The sequence below is a fragment of the Balaenoptera musculus genome, chromosome 20 (assembly GCF_009873245.2).
Source record: "Balaenoptera musculus isolate JJ_BM4_2016_0621 chromosome 20, mBalMus1.pri.v3, whole genome shotgun sequence".
NCBI classification, from domain to species: domain Eukaryota; kingdom Metazoa; phylum Chordata; class Mammalia; order Artiodactyla; family Balaenopteridae; genus Balaenoptera; species Balaenoptera musculus.
The window spans coordinates 6,542,051-6,563,073 of record NC_045804.1 but is presented as its reverse complement, the minus strand read 5'-3'; the positions used below and the strand labels follow the sequence as shown (position 1 = coordinate 6,563,073).

The 21,023-nt window shown below is 45.5% G+C and overlaps 1 long non-coding RNA gene across 1 annotated transcript in view; it reads left to right on the top strand.

Annotated features, from left to right (window-relative positions):
• LOC118886530 overlaps positions 1–18,602 on the top strand; it is a 32,401-nt gene extending 13,799 nt beyond the window's left edge. Inside the window, exons 2-3 of the long non-coding RNA XR_005017757.1 lie at positions 16,596–16,707; positions 18,127–18,602. This is a non-coding gene — a long non-coding RNA (uncharacterized LOC118886530). The remainder of the gene's footprint in view (positions 1–16,595; positions 16,708–18,126) is intronic.
• Positions 18,603–21,023: the final 2,421 nt, after the last annotated feature.

The following is a 21,023-nucleotide window of genomic DNA, read 5'->3' as shown; positions in this document are numbered from 1 at the left end:
AATTGTGGAAGGTTTAAGCTAAGGGTACATGCATTCTCATGAAGGGCTTGGGCAGCGGACAGAGTCCAAACTTTAGTGGATTGAAGTCACAAAAGGTCATCGTCACCCCTTAGGTGCCATTGATTTGGTGGTTGAGCACCTCAGGCTAATCTTTACCATTGAAACAGAACTGGCAGTCTTTACAACTGATATATTATCTTTACTATTGTTAATTCTCTTGCCCGATAACAGTCCTTTGTCTCTGCATTCTTTTGTTCCCTTAAGACCATTAATTACTGTGACCTGTTCAAGGGCAAGCACTGTGGCCAGGCTTAGATCACGAAATGGCTTTGACCAAAAATGGCTTCTCAGACTTCCCTGGTTGCGCAGTGGTTAGGAATCTGCCTACCAATGCAGGAGGCATGGGTTTGAGCCCTGGTCTGGGAAGATCCCACATGCTGTGGAGCAGCTAAGCCCGTGTGCCACAACTACTGAGCCCATGTGCCACAACTGCTGAAGCCCGCGTGCCTAGAGCCAGTGCTCCGCAACAAGAGAAGCCTCCGCAGTGAGAAGCCCGCGCACCACAACGAAGAGTAGCCCCCGCTCACCGCAACTAGAGAAAGCCCGTGCGCAGCAACAAAGACCCAACGCAGCCAAAAATAAAAATAAATTAATTAAAAACATTTTTAAAAAAATGGCTTCTCTTCTGTCAAGAAAGCCATGCCTGGTTCTCTCTCTCCAGGGCCCCCCTACCCTATCTGCTTATAGTGACACAGGTCAGCCCTATTCAGTGTGGAAAAGAACTACACAGAGAAGTGAATGCCAGGAGGTGGGACCGCTGGGGCCATCATGGAGGCTGGCTATCACAGATAGTAACATGCAGTTGGGAGGATCAAATCAAAGAATAGATGTAAACATGCTGTATGAGTTTGCCAGGGCAGCCGTACCACGAAGTGGGTGACTTCAAACAACAGAAATGTATCCTCTCACAGTTCTGGAGGCTAGAGGTCCAAAATCAAGTTGTCAGCCAGGCCATGTGCCCTCTGAGGCTCTAGGGAAGAAGGCTTCCTTGTCTCTTCCAGCGTCTGGTGGCTGCTGGAGATCTTTGGCATTTTTTGTTTTTTTTGTTTTTTTTGGCTTGCAGCTGCATCACTCCAATGTCTGCTTTGTATCACATGGTCTTCTTAAAAGGACACCAGTCATACTGGATTGAGGGCCCACCCTAATCCAGTATGACCTCATCTTAACTTGATAGCATCTACAGAACCCTGTTTCCAAATAAGGCTACGTTCACAGGTACCGGGGGTTAGGACCTCAATATATCTTTTTTGGGGAGTGGGGGGCTTAATTCAACCCACAGCACATGCTATGTGATGTGTAAAACCCTGTGTACGTATGAGTTGGTATCGCCCTTGATTACAGTCGTATAGCAATAATGGGTGTCGATGGTTAGAATGGCCAGCCTAGTCGATGGCATTGCCATTGTGATGGCAGCACAGGGAGACAGTTCTTTAGGTCACTTTATTTATTTATTATTATCTTTTTTAATTTATTTTTTTGGCCTTGCCGCCCAGCATGTGGGATCTTAGTTCCCTGACCAGGGATCGAAACTGCATCCCCTGCATTGGAAGCGCAGTCTTAACCACTGGACCGCCAGGGAAGTCCCAAGGTCACTTTAAAAGTCCTTGATGTCTCAGTCATTTTCCCAAGCCCTCACATTGGAACTTTCTCATGGGTTCCAGTGGGTTCTAGATTCTGGTCACAAAATTTGTCTATCAAATTCTTCCTTGGCTGTGCCAGGGGCATGGGGTACAAAGGAAACTGAGTCAGTCTCTGACTCCAGACATGTGTAATCTAATCAGCAAGGTCAATATCAACCAGTCGCTGGGATATGGGGTGATATCAGTCACAGACGTACATTAAGTCCACGGGAATGAAGATGGGGGACTCCATGGATGCCAGGAATGAGGGTGGGAGAATCCAAGAGAGAATAAGAAAAGAGGTGAGATTTGAGCTGGGCCAGGAACTCTGAGAGGAATTCAAAGGCGGGAGGGAAAGGAATTCTAAGCAGAGAGAACGGCATGAAAGGAGACTTGGAGGCCATGGGGTCCTGGTGGGTTCAGAAAGCAACGAGTAACCCAATGTGGCTCATGAAAGGGACCGTGGGACTTCTCTAGTGGTCCGGTGGTTAGGACTCCCGTGCTTCCACTGCAGGGGAACTAAGAGCCTTGGTCGGGGAACTAAGATCCCACATGCCAAGCAGTGCAGCCAAAAAAGAAAAGAAAAGGGACCATGGAGGGAGAGAGGAGGACTGAAGGCTGGTGATGAGGTTGGGGCAAGACCACCGAGGCCTGACCTGGCCCCCAAAGGGGTGTCTCTTGGGATCCAGGGTTGCTGGTCCAGGTGGGAGAGGATGGGGAGCTGACGGCACTGGTGGTGGAGAGGAGAGGTCAGAAGCACGCCCTGTTCCATGGTGGAGTCAGAACTTCCAGAACTGATGACTGAACCACTGTGAGGAGGGTGAGGAGACTTGCAAGGCATCTATGGTGCCAGACTGGGTTAAATGGTCACAGATGCAGATGTCACAAACAGCAGCTCTCAGGCCCAATCCAGTCTACAGACACGGTTCATTTTTTAAATTATTATTATTAATAATATTTATTTATTTAGGCCATGCTGCGGGGCTTGTGGGATCTTAGTTCCCTGAGCAGGGATTGAACCTGGACCCTTGGCAGTGAAAGCACGGAGTCCTAACCACTGCACCACCAGGGAATTGCCAGACACATTTCATTTTATCCACCCAATGTTTAAAATTTGCATTGATCACTAGAACTTAAAAATCAGATGTTATATGTAAATCTAGATTTCCAGCTTCTCTTAGAAAACTGGAAGATGCGGCCACGTTCCCACACAAGAGGCATCAGCTGGAGCCCTTCCGTTTGCCCCACTCTTCACCCCTCCCTATTGTCTCCCACACTCAGCCTTCTCTCATTTATGCTACCTGCCTGGCCCTGTCGGCACTGAAGTTTGCAGCCCCTTTTTTCAAAACCTGTTGCCACTGCAGATGTCCGTGCTCCTGTGAAGCATCGTATTTTAGTTACACCAACTCCAGCTGCATGACGATTTCATTCCAAATCCGCACAAGATTTTTTTGGGGAAGGATTTTTTGGCCAGCCTCTGCCAAAAAGTTGAATTATGAGGATTAGAGGGAGGTAACCTGAACTCTAGGGTCAAGAGACTGAGACCCCCGCCACACACACACAGGTCATTCATACTTTTGCTTATTTTTGTTTTAGGTGAACTTTTCTGTAAGGAACTACGACAGATAGACAGCTCCTGTCTGCCTCCTGCCCTGATCTTTTGTCTGCTCTGGGTCTGGCTGTGACAAACAGGCATCATTCATCATCCAAGAGGTCCTGACCACACAGCTTCTGTCCTCTTGTTCCCACGAGGAACAGAGGAGCACTTCTGTTTGTCAGTTCTGCGTCTGATTCAGGAGTCATAAAATACAGTTACTGTCATGATAACAGCAGGTCCTGAACTGCCTCTCACCTCTGTGTTAGTTTCCTAGGGCTGCCATGACAAACTACAACAAACTTCGTGGCTTAAAATGACAGAAATTTACTTTCTCACAGTTCAGGAGGCTAGAAGTCCAAAATCAAGGTGTCAGCAAGGCCATGCTCCCTTTGAAGGCTCTAGGGAGAGGATCATTCCTTGCCTTTTTTAAAATTTATTTTTCTTTCTTTCCTTGGCTTTTATAGCTCTGGTGACTCCAGGCATTCCTTGGCTGGTGGCAGCCTCGTTCCAATCTCTGCCTCTGGCTTCACAGCACCTGTGTCTCTGTGTCTTCTTTTCTGTCTCTCATAAGGACACTTGTCACTGGATGTAGGGCCCATCCCAATCCAGGATGATCTCATTTCAAGATCTTTGTCTTTTTTTTTGGCTGTGCCGTGGGGCTTGCGGGATCTCAGTTCCCCAACCAGCGACTGAACCCAGGCCATGGCAGTGAAAGTGTTGAATCCTAACCAGTAGACCACCAGGGAACTCCCTCAAGATCTTTATCTTAATTATATCTGCAAAGACCCTTATTCCAAATAGGGTCACATTCTGAGGTTCCAGGGGAATGTATCTTTTCTTGTTTGTTTGTTTGTTTTTTTGGCTGGGGAGAAGGGGAGGTAGAGACACCATTCAACCCACTAACTGCCCCCCGCCAACCCAGTCTCTTCCAGTTATCTACTGCTGTGCAGCAAATAACCCCCAAACTTAGTGACTTCAAGCAACAGCCGCCATCTTCTTATCTTTCATGGTTTCTTTGGGTTAGGAATTCAGAAAAGGCTTGGCTGGGCGGTTCTCCCCATGTGGGCTGATTTGGGCTTCTTCACAGCATGGCTGCCAGGGGACGTCACACTACTCATGCAGAGCAAGGCGGAGAGCTTGCATTTGGTGACCTAGCTTCCAGAATCCCCAAGGGCCACTTCCACGCGCTCTGTCCTTGGAGACAGTCGCAAGAGCCCGCCCTCCCCCTGGGTTCACAGCAGCTCTCTGCAGAAGTGCATCTCCCTTTACAGGGACAGAGACAGGCTCAGCAAGGTAAGTAACTGCCAAGTTATTACAACTAAGGGCAGAACTCAGGAAAGTAAATTTAGGGCCCATAATTATAACACATATGTTGCACCTGTGGTCACTTTCTCTTCCCCAGCTTTCTGTTCCTTTGACCTGGGAAAATGGGCCTGACCGAGCCCCAAACTGCTATCTGGATGGTTTGGGGACAATCAGGGTACAGCGCAAAGGAGGGCTGTGGACAGGTAGTTAGCCAGGTGACTTGGCTTTCAGCTCTGGCTCTGCTGCTTCTATTTGTGTGGTCTTGTGTACTTTCCTGTTCAGGAACAAAAGGAATGATGCCTGCCTTGCTCTTTCATGGTTGTCACGGGTAAAACGATGTTCAATAAGTTAGCATGCTTGCTAAGCTATTTAACGCTCTTCAAACAAAAAGTGTTGTATGTCTCTTTGAGCTCCTCAGAGTGCCAGAGACCTCCTAGCTGCTTTACAGATATTTGTTGATTTTAATGTAAAGATTTCCTACCAATCCTAGGAGGAGCAGCACCACCCAACAACTCAGCCTCGTAACCAGGGCCGGTTACCAGGGACACCACTGGGCCAAATCATCAATGAGGGATCAATGAGGGATCATGGACTTGAAGTATGGTGTGGGGGGGTTCAGTTGCCCCAAAGTAGCCAGGGAATAAGACTGGGGTTACTCTTTCAGAATGTTCCTACCACTGAGAGCTGTGTAAACAAACTACCGCCAAATCTAGAGGCTTAAAACAATATTTTTATCTCTCATGGTTGTGTGGGTTGATGAGGTTCAATTGGCCCATTCTTCCTCGGCCGTGGGAGCGGGGCCTCTGTGCAGCTGTATCAGAGAGCACCTGGGGCTCTGGTAATCTGAAGGCCCAACTGAGCTGGATGTCCGAGGTGGAAGCTCAGGGCTCCCCCACGTGGCCTCTCTGTCCAGCGGTATGTCCCTGGCTTCCTTTTTTTTTTAAAATTAATTAATTAATTTATATTTGGCTGTGTTGGGTCTTCATTGCTGCGAGTGGGCTTTCTCTAGTTGAGGCGAGCAGGGGCTACACTTCGATGTGGTGAGCGGGCTTCTCATTGCGATGGCTTCTCTTGTTGTGGAATGTGGGCTCTAGGTGTGCGGTCTTCAGTAGTTTTGGCACACGGGCTTAGTTGCTCCGTGGCATGTGGGATCTTCCCAGACCAGGAATCGAACCCGTGTCCCCTGCATTGGCAGGCAGATTCTTAACGTCCCTGGCTTCTTTTTCTTTTCCTTTTTCAATTTTTGAATTTTATTTTATTTATTTTTTATATAGCAGGTTCTTATTAGTTATCCATTTTATATATATTAGTGTATATATGTCAATCCCAATCTCCAAATTCATCCCACCACCACCCCCACCACCACTTTTCCCCCTTGGTGTACATGCCTTTGTCCTCTACATCTGTGTCTCTATTTCTGCCTTGCAAACTGGTTCATCTGAACCCTTTTTCTAGGTTCCACACATGTGCGTTAATATACGATATTTGCTTTTCTCTTTCTGATTTACTTCACTCTGTATGACAGTCTCTAGATCCATCCACGTCTCTACAAATGACCCAATTTCATTCCTTTTTATGGCTGAGTAATATTCCATTGTATATATGTACCACATCTTCTTTATCCATTCATCTGTCGATGGGCATTTAGGTTGCTTCCATGACCTGGCTATTGTAAGTAGTGCTGCAATGAACATTGGGGTGCATGTGCCTTTTTGAATTATGGTTTTCTCTGGGTATATGTCCAGTAGTGGGATTGCTGGGTCATTCTATTTTTAGATTTTTAATGAACCTCCATACTGTTCTCCATAGTGGCTGTATCAATTTACATTCCCACCAACAGTGCAAGAGGGTTCCCTTTTCTCCACACCCTCTCCAGCATTTGTTGTTTGTAGATTTTCTGATTATGCCCATTCTAAGTGGTGTGAGGTGATACCTCATTGTAGTTTTGATTTGCATTTCTTTAATAGTTAGTGATGTTGAGCAGCTTTTCATGTGCTTCTCGGCCATCTGTATGTCCTCTTTGAAGAAATGTCTATTTAGGTCTTCTGCCTAAAAGCTTTGCAAAAGCTTTTAAGTTTCATTAGGTCCCATTTGTTTATTTTTGTTTTTATTTCCATTACTCTAGGAGGTGGATCAAAAAAGGTCTTGCTGTGGTTTATGTCAAAGAGTGTTCTTCATATGTTTTCCTCTAAGAGTTTTATAGTGTCTGGTCTTACATTTATGTCTCTAATCCATTTTGACTTTATTTTTGTGTATGGTGTTAAGGAGTGTTCTAATTTCATTCTTTTACATGTAGCTGTCCAGTTTTCCCAGCACCACTTATTGAAGAGACTGTCTTTTCTCCATTGTATATCCTTGCCTCCTTTGTCATAGATGAGTTGACCATAGGTGCGTGGGTTTATCTCTGGGCTTTCTATCTTGTTCCATTGATCTATATTTCTGTTTTTGTGCCAGTACCATATTGTCTTGATTACTGTAGCTTTGTAGTATAGTCTGGAGTCAGGGAGTATGATTCCTCCAGCTCCATTTTTTCCCCTCAATACTGCTTTGGCTATTTGGGGTCTTTTGTGTCTCCATACAAATTTTAAGATTTTTTGTTCTAGTTCTGTAAAAAATGCCATTGGTAATTTGATAAGGATTGCATTGAATCTGTAGATTGCTTTGGGTAGTATAGTCATTTTAACAATATTGATTCTTCCAATCCAAGAACATGGTATATCTCTCCATCTGTTTGTATCATCTTTAATTTCGTTCAACAGTGTCTTATAGTTTACGGCATACAGGTCTTTTGTCTCCCTAGGTAGATTTATTCCTAGGCATTTCATTCTTTCTGTTGCAATGGTAAATGAGAGTGTTTCCTTAATTTCTCTTTCAGATTTTTTCATCATTAGTGTATAGGAATGCAAGAGATTTCTGTGCTTTAATTTTGTATCCTGCAACTTTACCAAATTCATTGATTAGCTCTAGTAGTTTTCTGGTGGCATATTTAGGATTCTCTATGTATAGTATCATGTCATCTGCAAACAGTGACAGTTTTACTTCTTCTTTTCCAGTTTGTATTCCTTTTATTTCTTTTTCTTCTCTGATTGCCGTGGCTAGGACTTCCAAAACTGTGTTGAATAATAGTGGCGAGAGTGGACATCCTTGTCTCCTTCCTGATCTCAGAAGAAATGCTTTCAGTTTTTTACCATTAAGAATGATGTTTCCTGGGGCTTCCCTGGTGGCGCAGTGGTTGAGAATCTGCCTGCCAATGCAGGGGACATGGGTTCAAGCCCTGGTCTGGGAAGATCCCACATGCCACGGAGCAACTAGGCCCGTGAGCCACAACTACTGAGCCTGCGCGTCTGGAGCCTGTGCTCCGCAACAAGAGAGGCCGAGACAGTGAGAGGCCCGCGCACTGCGATGAAGAGTGGCCCCCCCTCGCCACAACTAGAGAAAGCCCTCGCACAGAAACGAAGACCCAACACAGCTAAAAATAAATAAATAAATAAATTTAAATAAATAAATAAATAAATAAACCTTCTTTCTAAAAAAAAAAAAAAAAAGAATGATGTTTCCTGTGGGTTTGTCATATATGGCCTTTATTATGTTGAAGTAGGTTCCCTCTATGCCCACTTTCTGGAGAGTTTTTATCATAAATGGGTGTTGAATTTTGTCAAAAGCTTTTTCTGCATCTATTGAGATGATCATATGGTTTTTATTCTTCAGTTTGTTAATATGGTGTATCACATTGATTGATTTGTGTATATTGAAGAATCCTTGCATCCCTGGGATAAATCCCACTTGATCATGGTGTATGATCTCTTAAGTGTGTTGTTGGATTCTGTTTGCTAGTATTTTGATGAGGATTTTTGCATCTATATTCATCAGTGATATTGGTCTGTAATTTTCTTTTTTTGTAGTATCTTTGTCTGGTTTTGGTATCAGGGTGATGGTTGCCTCATAGAATGAGTTTGGGAGTGTTCCTTCCTCTGCAATTTTTTGGAAGAGTTTGAGAAGGATGGGTGTTAGCTCTTCTCTAAATGTTTGATAGAATTCACCTCTGAAGCCATCTGGTCCTGGACTTTTGTTTGTTGGAAGATTTTAAATCACAGTTTCAATTTCATTACTTGTGATTGGTCTGTTCATATTTTCTATTTCTTCCTGGTTCAGTCTTGGAGGTTATACCTTTCTAAGAATTTGTCCATTTTTTCCAGGTTGTCCATTTTATTGGCATAGAGTTTCTTGTAGTAGTCTCTTAGGATGCTTTGTATTTCTGTGGTGTCTGTTGTAACTTCTCCTTTTTCATTTCTAATTTTATTGATTTCAGTCCTCTCCCTCTTTTTCTTCCTTCCTCCCTTTCTTTCTTTTTTCTTTCTTTCTTTCATTTATTTATTTTTGGCTGTGTTGGGTCTTCGTTGCTGCGTGAGAGCTTTCTCTAGTTGCGGTGAGTGGGAGCTACTCTTTATTGCGGTGCGCAGGCTTCTCACTGCGGTAGCTTCTCTTGTTGTGGAGCACGGGCTCTAGGCACGCGAGCTTCAGTAGTTGCAGCACGTGGGCTCAGTAGTTGTGGCTCATGGGCTCTAGAGCACAGGCTCAGTAGTTGTGGCGCACGGACTTAGTTGCTCCGCAGCATGTGGGATCTTCCCGGACCAGGGCTCAAACCTGTGTCCCCTGAATTGGCAGGCGGATTCTTAACCACTGAGCCACCAGGGAAGTCCTCCTTCTTTTTCTTGATGAGTCTGGCTAATGGTTTATCAATTTTTTTATCTTCTCAAAGAACCAGATTTAGTTTTATTGATCTTTGCTATTGTTTTCTTTGTTTCTATTTCATTAACTTCTGCTCTGATCTTTATGATTTCTTTTCTTCTACTAACTTTGGGTTTTGTTTGTTCTTCTTTCTCTAGTTCCTTTAGGTGTAAGGTTAGATTGTTTATTTGAGATTTTTCTGGTTTCTTGAGGTAGGCTTGTATAGCTATAAACTTCCCTCTTAGAACTGCTTTTGCTGCATCCAATAGGTTTTGGATCGTAGTGTTTTCATTATCATTTGTCTCTAGGTATTTTTTTATTTCCTCTTTGATTTCTTCAGTGACCTCTTGGTTATTTAGTAAAGTATTGTTTAACCTCCATGTGTTTGTGTTTTTTACGTTTTTTTCCCTGTAATTGATTTCTAGTCTCATAGCTTTGTGGTCAGAAAAGATGCTTGATATGATTTCAATTTTCTTAAATTTACTGAGGCTTGATTTGTGACCCAAGATGTGTTGTATCCTGGAGAATGTTCTGTGTGCACTTGAGAAGAAAGTATTATCTGTTGTTTTTGGATGGAATGTCCTATAAATATCAATTAAATCTATCTGGTCTCTTGTGTCATTTAAAGCTTGTGTTTCCTTATTAATTTTCTGTTTGGATGATCTGTCCATTGGTGTAAGTGAGGTGTTAAAGTTCCCCACTATTTCTTTTTTAATTAAATATTTATTTATTCATTTTGGGCTGCATTGGGTCTTTTTTCTTTTTATCTTATTTTATTTTATTTTATTTTTAAGTTCCCCACTATTATTGTGTTACTGTCAGTTTCCTCTTTTATAGCTGTTAGCAGTTGCCTTATGTATTGAGGTGCTCCTACATTGGGTGCATATATATTTATAATTGTTATATCTTCTTGGATTGATCCCTTGATCATTATGTAGTGTCCTTCCTTGTCTCTTGTAACATTCTTTATTTTAAAGTCTATTTTACCTGATATGAGTATTGCTACTCCTGCTTTCTTTTGATTTCCATTTTCATGGAATATCTTTTTCCATCCCTTCACTTTCAGTCTGAATGTGTCCCTAGGTCTGAAGTGGGTCTCTTGTAGACAGCATATATGTGGGTCTTATTTTTGTATCCATTCAGCAAGCCTGTGTCTTTTGGTTGGAGCATTTAATCCATTCATGTTTAAGGTAATTATCGATATGTATGTTCCTATTACCATTTTCTTAATTGTTATGGCTTTGTTTTTGTAGGTCCTTTTCTTCTCTTGTGTTTCCCACTTAAAGAAGTTCCTTTAGCATTTGTTGTAGAGCTTTTTTGGTGGTGCTGAATTCTCTTAGCTTTTGCCTGTCTGTAAAGCTTTTGATTTCTCCGTCGTATCTGAATGAGATCCTTGCTGGGTAGAATAATTTTGGTTGTAGGTTCTTCCCTGTCATCACTTTAAGTATATCATGCCACTCCCTTCTGGCTTGTAGAGTTTCTGCTGAGAAATCGGCTGTTAACTTTATGGGAGTTCCTGTGTATGTTATTTGTCGTTTTTCCCTTGCTGCTTTCAATAATTTTTCTTTGTCTTTAATTTTTGCCAGTTTGATTACTATGTGTCTCGGCGTGTTTCTCCTTAAGTTTATCCTCTTTGGGACTCTCTGCACTTCCTGGACTTGGGTGGCTATTTCCTTTCCCATGTTAGGGAAGTTTTTGACTATAATCTCTTCAAATATTTTCTCGGGTCCTTTCTCTCTCTCCTCCTTCTGAGACCCTTATAATGCGAATGTTGTTGCGTTTAATGTTGTCCCAGAGGTCTCTTAGGCTGTCTTCATTTTTTTTCATTCTTTTTTCTTTATTCTGTTCCGAAGCAGTGAATTTCACCATTCTGTCTTCCAGGTCACTTATCCGTTCTTCTGCCTCAGTTATTCTGCTATTGATTCCTTCTAGTGTAGTTTTCATTTCAGTTATTGTGTTGTTCATCTCTGTTTGTTTGTTCTTTAATTCTTCTAGATCTTTGTTAAACATTTCTTGCATCTTCTCGATCTTTGCCTCCATTCTTTTTCCAAGGTCCTGGATCATCTTCACTATCATTATTCTGAGTTCTTTTTCTGGAAGGTTGCCTATCTCCACTCCATTTAGTTGTTTTTCTGGAGTTTTATCTTGTTCCTTCATCTGGTACAACGTCCTCTGCCTTTTCATTTTGTCTATCTTTCTGTGAATATGGTTTTCCCTCCACAGGCTGCAGAACTGTAGTTCTTCTTGCTTCTGCTGTCTGCCCTCTGGTGGATGAGGCTATCTAAGAGGGCTGTGCAAGCTTCCTGATGGTGGGTAGAGCTGGGTGTTGCTCTGTTGGGCAGAGCTCAGTAAAACTTTAATCCACTTGTCTGCTGATGGGTGGGGCTGGGTTCCCTCCCTGTTGGTTGTTTGGCCTGAGGCGACCCTGCAATGGAGCCTACCTGGCTTTTTGGTGGGGCTAATGGCGGACTCTGGGAGGGCTCATGCCAAGGAGTACTTCCCAGAACTTCTGCTGCCAGTGTCCTTGTCCTCATGGTGAGACACAGCCACCCCCTGCCTCTGCAGGAGACCCTCCAACACTAGCAGGTCGGTCTGGTTCAGTCTCCTATGGGGTCACTGATCCTTCCCCTGGGTCCCGATACACACACTACTTTGTGTGTGTCCTCCAAGAGTGGAGTCTCTGTTCCCCCAGTCCTGTCAAAGTCCTGCAGTCAAATCCTGCTAGCCTTCAAAGTCTGATTCTCTAGGAATTCTTCTTCCCGTTGCCAGGCCCCCAGGTTAGGAAACCTGATGTGGGGCTCCTTCACTCCAGTGGGTGGACTTCTGTTGTATAAGTGTTCTCCAGTTTGTGAGTCACCCATCCAGCTGTTATGGGATTTGATTTTATTGTGATTTTGCCCCTCCTACCATCTCATTGCAGCTTCTCATTTGTCTTTGGATGTGGGGTATCTTTTTTGGTGAGTTCCACGGTCTTCCTGTCGATGATTGTTCAGCAGTTAGTTGTGATTCCGGTGCTCTCGCAAGAGGGAGGGAGTGCACGTCCTTCTACTCCGCCATCTTGAACAGATCTCCTGTCCCTGGTTTCTTTTTTCTTTTTTTAAATTGATTAATTAATTAATTTTTATTTTTGGCTGTGTTGGGTCTTCGTTTCTGTGTGAAGGCTTTCTCTAGTTGCGGCAAGCGGGGGCCACTCTTCATCGCGGTGCGCGGGCCTCTCACTATCGCGGCCTCTCTTGTTGCGGAGCACAGGCTCCAGACGCGCAGGCTCAGTAGTTGTGGCTCACGGGCCTAGTTGCTCCGCGGCATGTGGGATCTTCCCAGACCAGGGCTCGAACCCGTGTCCCCTGCATTAGCAGGCAGATTCTCAACCACTGCGCCACCAGGGAAGCCCCTGTCCCTGGCTTCTTAAGTGGCAGCTCACAACTCCAAGAGCAGGTAGAAATGGCCGGTCCTCTCAAGAGTTGGGTGTGGACATGGCTCAGCATCCCTTCTGCCATATTCTCTTGGTCGAAGCAGCCACAGGGCAGCGTGGCTACAGGGAGTGGAGAAATGGACTCTACCTCCCAATGGGGCAGTGGTATGAACATAGGAGGGCAGGAATTGATGGCCACCATCTTTTTTTTTTTAGTTAATTAATTAATTAATTTTTGGCTACACTGGGTCTTGTTGCTGCACGCGGGCTTTCTCTAGTTACATCTAGCGGGGGCTACTCTTTGTTGTGGTGCATGGGCTTCTCAGTGCGGTAGCTTCTCTTGCTGTGGAGCACGGGCTCTAGGCTCGTGGGCTTCAATAGTTGTGGCACGCAGGCTCAGTAGTTGTGGCTTGAGGTCTCTAGAGTGCAGGCTCAGTAGTTGTGGCACATAGGCTCAGTTGCTCTGTGGCATGTGGGATCTTCCCGGACCAGGGCTCGAACCTGTGTCCCCTGTGTTGGCAGGCGGATTCTTAACCACTGTGCCACCAGGGAAGTCCCTGGTCACCATCTTTGAGACAAGCTACCACTCGGATTATGGAACAGTCCCACTACTCAGGCTCCTGAGCTGTCCAGCTTAGAAGGGCTGTTGCTATGACAACAGCCTTTGGTGGAGTGTGGGGACAGGAAGAAACCTCTCAATCAAAAAGCTACTGGGAAACCTTAGTCCCCTCCCTTGTCACCCAGGTGCTGCTGGCTTGCCCTGGACAACGGGAATCCTGGTAGAGCACAGGCCCTGGGGCACCAAGATCAGAGCCACAACATAGAGGTCTATACATGGCCACCATCTAGCCTGGTTTTATTCCCACATCCTGACCACAGCTCTGACCTAGAAGTTGAATGGCTTCATGGGAGTGGTTTCAGATTGTCTGCTGGACAGCTGTGCAGGCACAGGCCCTGATGTGGGGGTGGTGAGGGCAGCTTGAAGTGGAAGAGGGAAGCCGACCAAACAATGCATTCATTGAATGTGCCATCTTTCTTTAATGAAGAACTTGTCACCAGCCCCGTTTAATTGCAGTTCTCAGGCAGAGAGGAGATGGATCCTTGCTCGGCCAGCCTCGCCTCCCATTTATTTCCTAACTTCACCCCTATTCCTGGCTCCTAGCAGTGGCTTCCCTTAAACTTGCATTACACTCCCTGGCTTTCCAAACCCATCCTGGCCCACCGGTGGATTTCTCCCTTCTTGTGTCCTTTCCCTGTCCCTTCTCTTATCCTACTAACATCATTGTGGACCTCAGAGTGTGCCGGGCACCTGGACACCAGGAACTACCCTCAAAAGTTCACACATGGTGTGTTAATTTCCTGCAGCTGCTGTAACATATTGTCACAAACTGGGAGCCTTCAAAGAACAGAAATTTAATCTCTCACAGTTCTGGAGGCCAGAAGTCTGAAATCCAGGTGTCGTCAGAGCCACACTCTTTCTGGAGGCTCTAGAGAAGGATCCTTCCAGCCTCTCCCAGCTTCTGGAGGCTGCCGGCAATCCTTGGCTTGTAGGCACATCACTCCAGTCTCTGCCTCCATCTCCACATCACCATTGTCCCTAAGTCGCCTGCCATGTTTCCTTTTCTGGTTCTTACAAGGACACTCTCATTTGATTTAGGGCCCATCTTAATCCAGTCTGATCCCATGTCAATCCTGACTGTGGTTTTGTCTGTGAAGACCCTATTTCCAAATAAGGTCATGACCTGGGTTTCCAGGTGAGTGGATGTGAATTTTTGAGAGACACCATCCAACCCAGTACACGGGGGCACTGGGATATACACCCAACAACCCCCAAAGAATCTGTCCTTTCCTGGGAAAGACTGGCAGGTGTACAAGAGACAGGCTCAGAGGCAACTCCCTCTTCCTCCCCAGAAAGTGAAAATGCAGTTATTCCAATGGAGCTGCTTCCCTGCCCACTGTCTGCAGACGTTCCGCAGCTCCCTTGCCCACTCCCATCCTTTTCTTCTTGTACATTTCTTCTTGTATATCATGCTTCCCTAAAAAAAAAAAAAAAAACCTTTATTTGTTTTTATTGAACTATAGTTGATTTACAGTGTTGTGTTAGTTTCAGGTATACAGCAAAGTGATTCAGTTATACATACATATATAGCTATTTCTCTTTCAGATTCTTTTTTCACACTTCCCTTTTGACTATAACTAACTCTGTGTGCCCTGGGGCAAATTATTACTTCTCTGAGACTCAGTTTCCTTACCTGTAACATGGAGATAATAAGAGCTACCTCATAGGGTTGCTATGAGCATTAAATAAGATTTAACCTAGCAGTTCCTAGCACAGGTCTGACACATGGAAGATGCCCATTGAGTAAGTTAACAGCCATAGCTGCAGGTACGGCCCTGCCCCCAAAATGTTAGGCGTTAAATGCTTTGCATGTATTATCTGATCTAAACCTCAGGGCTCCAGGAACCAAGGACTGTTTTTATCTCCATTTTATAAATCAGGGAAAGTATAAAGCTTAGAGAGATTAAGTAACTTGCCCAAGGTCATTTGGTTAGTAAGTGACAGCAGCTCTGAGACTTGAACCCATTTTTTCCCACAGCAGCTTGATCCTAAGCCCCATGGTCCCTCCTCAGGCTTCCAGCTTTTTCTCTAGACTCACATACCCCCTGCAGAAGGGTCTCTCCTTGTTCATCTCTGTAAGTAAGGGGCCTACCTTGGTGATTTATGGAGCCACAAACACGTGTTCACTGGGGAGGTATCTGATCAGGTTTAATTAAATTGGGCAAAGGTGAAGTGATTTCCGGGGTCGGGGTGGAGGGCTCAGTTCAGCAAACATCTGCTTCCTCTCCCCCCATACAAACTCTCCTCTCTGCAGTGATGGACATCCGGGCTCTTGAGGGATACTGCAGGTGCAGAGTTTAGGGAGGATGGCCAGTCTTAAAGGCTGCTCAGACCTGCCTGAGCAGGGGTCTGGTGAATTACAACAGGGGTCAGCAAACTATACTCCACAGGCCAAATCCGGCCCTTGGCCCATTTTTATAAATAAAGTTTTATTGGGACACAGCCACAGCCATTTGTTGATGTATTGTCTGTCTGTGTTCATGCCGCAATGGCAGAGTTGAGTAGTTGTGATGGAGACCACGTGGCCACAAAGTCAAAAGTCTTTGCTCTCTGGTCCTTTACAAAAACTGTTGGCGGGCTTCCCTGGTGGCGCAGTGGTTAGGAATCTGCCTGCCAATGCAGGACACGGGTTCGAGCCCTGGTCGGGGAAGATCCCACATGCCGCAGAGCAACTAAGCCCAAGTGCCACAACTATTGAGCCTGCACTCTAGAGCCCATGAGCCACAACTACTGAGCCCATGTGCCACAACTACTGAGCCCGTGTGCCACAACTACTGAAGCCTGCGCACCTAGAGCCCGTGCTCCGCAACAAGAGAAGCCACTGCAATGAGAAGCCTGCACACCACAACGAAGAGTGGCCCCTGCCCTCCGCAACCAGAGCAAAGCCCACGTGCAGCAACAAAGACCCAATACAGCCAAAAAAAATAAAATAAAATAAATAAATTTATAAAAAAACATAAAAAACAAACTGCTGGCTCCTGAATTAGGGAAGCCCTCAAGCTGCCCTCTGCATGATGATTTCTGTTTGGGCTGATAGAGGAGATTTGTGTTTTGAGTAAGCGACAGTCTGTTGGAGGGGATGTTTGGGTGTCTCTCCCAACCTGATGGGCTGGACTTGTTCAGAATGAGAGCGGGTTGAGGTCTTAAGTGGTGCTGACTCAGGACCTGGGTTGTTTCTTACTCCTGCCCTGAGCCATTGGTCACTGGGCAGCTGCAGTCCCCAGCAGAGAACCACCGGTTCCCTCTGTCCAACAGGTCCTGGGCAGCCCAGGAGGAATGGATAGAACTTGTTCCCAGCACATGAAGAGTTTCCGGTGAGCTGCTGTCACTTACTAGCCAAATGACTGCGGAGCCTGAGGGACAGGAGGTAAATTCCGGAGGGGTGAGAGCCACTGTTACTTGAGCTCAGTGTGACCGGGTGTACTCAGCTCGCTGGAGGGGCCTGGGCTCCCTGCCATCCCTGCCTCTCTCCCACTTCTTCGGAGTCATCCTGGGGACCTGCCCTCCTATCATGAGCAGAGTGACAGTGGGTGGGGACCGCCCCTGTTAGGAACAACAGTAGTCTCCTTATCAGGTCCCTTTTCTTGCTCCTGTGGTCTCCTGGGTTCTCCATGGACCGTGCCCCCAGCCACTTTCCCAGACCTGGGAGGGGCTGTGAGCAAGGAAGTGCTTGTCCTGGGCGGACTCCAGCCACATGGGGAAATTCACACCCACACCCACGTGCGAGGAGCTTCAAACAGCAAATAAACAAGTACAAATGCACACGGCTCCATTCCTCCTCACTTCCTGGTGAAGGTGTGCCAGCCCCCGGCTGTGCCCTTGGGCACTGAATACAGTTGGCCAAGGCTGGCCCCAGTGTCTGCTGAGCCATCAGTATGCCCAGAACCCGCAGCTGCAAGCTGGCTTCTTGGGATGATGGCCTTGGCGCCCAGCTCCCTTACTCTGGTGGGCTGCCGTCCCGGCGATTGATTTTTTTAAAATGTGTTCTGTGCTGACTCCATTCTGTTCTGTATCATCCTTCTCTCTGGCACCGCAGCTCCTGCCTGCAAGCTGGTCTGGCCAGACAGCCAGGGAGAAACACATGTCCCATACCTGGGAGCTCAGAGGGAGGAAGGAGGAGCCATCCTCACAGCCCCATGGAGACACACCTCTAGCCCCCACCTCCCCTGGAACCCAGGTTCCACCCCAGTTGATCTCATTGGTATCCACAGCTGGGCCAACCGACCCCCACACAGGCGTAGAAGAGTAGCTGGCAGCTTAACAAGGCTGGAAACTCTTTGAAGACCACAAAATACATTATTACAGTAACATATTTAGTCACTGTAAACATTTCTAAACTCTTTTTTTAATCACGAAAGGAATTCATAATTGTTCAAAAAAATTTGAAACAAGATCAGAGTCGTTTGAAGATGAGGCATGTCCCTGATCTCTCTTCTCCACTTCCCCCTTCCATTCCCTACAGGAGCCAGTTTGGGTTATAGCTTTCCAGATGTTTTCTGTGCTTGATCATTTGAACCTCACCACAATTCCACGAGACGGGCAGGGCCGATAGCAAAGTGGACAGTTTACAGGGAAGCAGCATGGGCCCCAGGTCCAGCGCAAGAGCAGAGGACTTGGGAGTGGAGGGGCTGAAGGACAGCGAGGGCTCCAGTCCCAGGAAGGAGGCCATGGGGAGAGGGTGGTCCCGGCTCCGGGCTCCAGGGGGACCAGTGGAGCAGGCGGGACCTACTCCCACTTCAACTCCGCCCTTAGCTTCCATGTTGAGCTGCAGCCTTGTCTATTCTAGAAACCAGAGAATTGGAGGGCAGTATATTCAGACCTGACAATCACAGAAGACCACACAGATTCCCACTTCACCTTAGTTCTTTGACCTTGATGAAAAACATATTTCCAATGGATAAGTAATATCTTGCAGGTGAAGTCAGAAGTGTTGTGATCATTTTGCTGTCAAAGAGTGAACAGACTTGGCCTTGCAGCCTAGAGGGGAGCATTCAGCAGTCTGAATCTTTTTGTAACCACTTACCAACTCAGTGAGTAAAAGAAAGCAAATTTGCATTCTTTGTGTTCCTCAGGTAAAATACAATCTGTTCTCCCAGGAAGCAGGTGAATGTCCGGTTTTGAGTTTTTCTATAAAATTCACATTTCTCCCACCCTTAGAATCCCCTCAAAGTCTGATCTGAGTGTCAAAGTCCTACCTAGAACAAAGAGAGTTGGGGTAGCACAAGTCTATACCTGGTGGTATAATAAGAAATATATTTGGTCTTTGTCTTCTGTTCTAGACACAGAGCTCCTGAAACACTTTTAATTTCCTAAGTGATAGGAGTATATTTTGTGATTCATAACAAGCCCTTTGGAACACAACTGAGTTGGTGCTGATGAGGTGACCTAGGGTGGGATCCCTACATAGCCTCTGGATGGGGCTGGTCACCAGGAAGACCAAGCGAATAGAAGGTTGCAGCTTTCAGCTCCATCTACCACTGGGGAGCAGAGCTGGAGATAAGCTGCAGAAAAACTCTTGAACAACAAACTTGATGAGCTTCTGGAGTGGTGCCTTCACGTGCCAGGAGGATGATGCACCCCAGATCCACAGGGACAGAAGCTCCTGAGCTTGGCGCCCTTCGGGACTTCACCCTATGTACTTCTTCACCTAGTGGTTCATTTGTATCCTTTGTAATGTCTTTTGTAATAAACCAGTATTCTACTAAGTAAACTGTTTTCCTGAGCTCTGTGAAGTGCTTTAGCCAATTAATCGAACCCAAAAAGGGAGTCATGGGAACCTCGGATTCATAGCTGGATGGTCAGAAGTACATGTAATAACATGGACTTGCAATTGGTGTCTAAAGCGGGGGTGGGGATGGCGGGGTGGGAGTTGGGTGGGACTGAACCCTTACGCTGTGGGATCTGATGCTGTCTTCCGGTGGATAATGTCAGAACTGAGCTAAAGTTGTAGGACACTCTGTTGGTGTCCTCTGGGGACTGGAGAATTGCTTGGTGTGTTGGAAACACTCTAGATCTATAAAAACAAGGAAAGATTGTATAGAGACAAGATGTTTGTAAAATTTATATGGACAGGCAAAGGAATCGGAATAGCCAAAACAATTTTGAAAAAGAAGAATAAAGTGGTAGGACTTAAAATCATTCTACCCAACTTTTTTTTTTAAATAGATTATTCAGTTTTTAAAAAATTTATTTATTTATTTGGCTGTGGTGGGTCTTCGTTGCTGTGCGCGGGCCTTCTCTAGTTGCGGCCAGAGGGGGCTACTCTTCGTTGCGGTGCGCAGGCTTCTCATTGTGGTGGCTTCTTGTTGCAGAGCACGGGCTCTAGGCGCGTGGGCTTCAGTAGTTGTGGCTCGCGGGCTCTAGAGCGCAGGCTCAGTAGTTGTGGCGCACGGGCTTAGTTGATCCGCGGCATGTGGGATCTTCCCCGCCCACGGCTCGAACCCGTGCCCCCTGCATTGGCAGGCGGATTCTTAACCACTGCGCCACCAGGGAAGTCCCTACCCAAATTTAAGACATTATAAAACCACAGTTATGAAGAAAATGTGGTGTAAGCAAACAGGCAAACATCATCAGTCGATGAGACAGAACAGAGAATCCAGAAACAGACAAAAACCCAAGGGGCAAAAGTAATACCTTAGAAGAGGATGGTCTTTTCAACACTTGGTGCTGGAATAATTGGACATTCGTATGCAAAAAAAGGGGGCACCTAAAATTCACACCTTGTGCACAAATTAACTCAAAATGGATCATAGATCTAAATGTAAAACTATAAAATTTTAGAAGAAAACAGGAGAAAATCTTCATGACCTGGAGTTAAGCAAAAGAGTTCTCACACATGGTGCCAGTTGCACAATACAGAGAAAGAAAAACATCACAAATTAGACTTCATCAAAATTAGAATATAACACACCATGTGAATATAAGACAGAATGACCTCCACCACCTCATGCTGTCCTGGAACTAGTAGCTGCCTCTCAAGTACTGGAGCTATTCCTTTCCATTATGGAGGTGGGGAGCACATACTTTAAACTGTATTTTCTTTTTCAATAGGTCATATATTCACACAGTTCAAAAGTTTAAAGTTACAAAGAGGTATATAATGAAAATGTTTGCTTCTAGAAAACCGATGAAACCAGTTTCTTGGGTATCCATCCAGAGAGATTCTTCGGTACATACAACCAGACAAGCATATATACTGTTTTTCTTACCCTTTTTTACCCAAATTGTAGCATGCCATTTCATTCACTCATCGAGAATTGAAACCAGATAGCCTCATAATCTATTCTTCTCCTGCTTTGCTTTTCTTGCGTTTTCCCACATTACAATGCATCTGGGTGTGTTTCCAAATCCATACATCCATGGTTCTAATTCTTTGTTCTGGCTGCTGTATTCCATCACCTGGGCATACCATGAGTGTGGACCTATGGAGGGTACCTCCAATCTCTTGTCATTCTTACAAACAATGCCACTTGTCATTTCACCAATGCACAGGCACAGCTAGACGCCACATTTCTAGAAGTGGAATTGCTGGGTCAAAGAAACTGTGCATTACATAAAGATTGCCAAATTACCCTCCATGGAGGTTATATGGTTTTCCAATCCTGCTAGCAAAGCATGAGAAATCCTTTCCCCACCCTTGCCAACTCAGTGCGTGATCAAACCTTTGATGTTTGCCAATCTGCT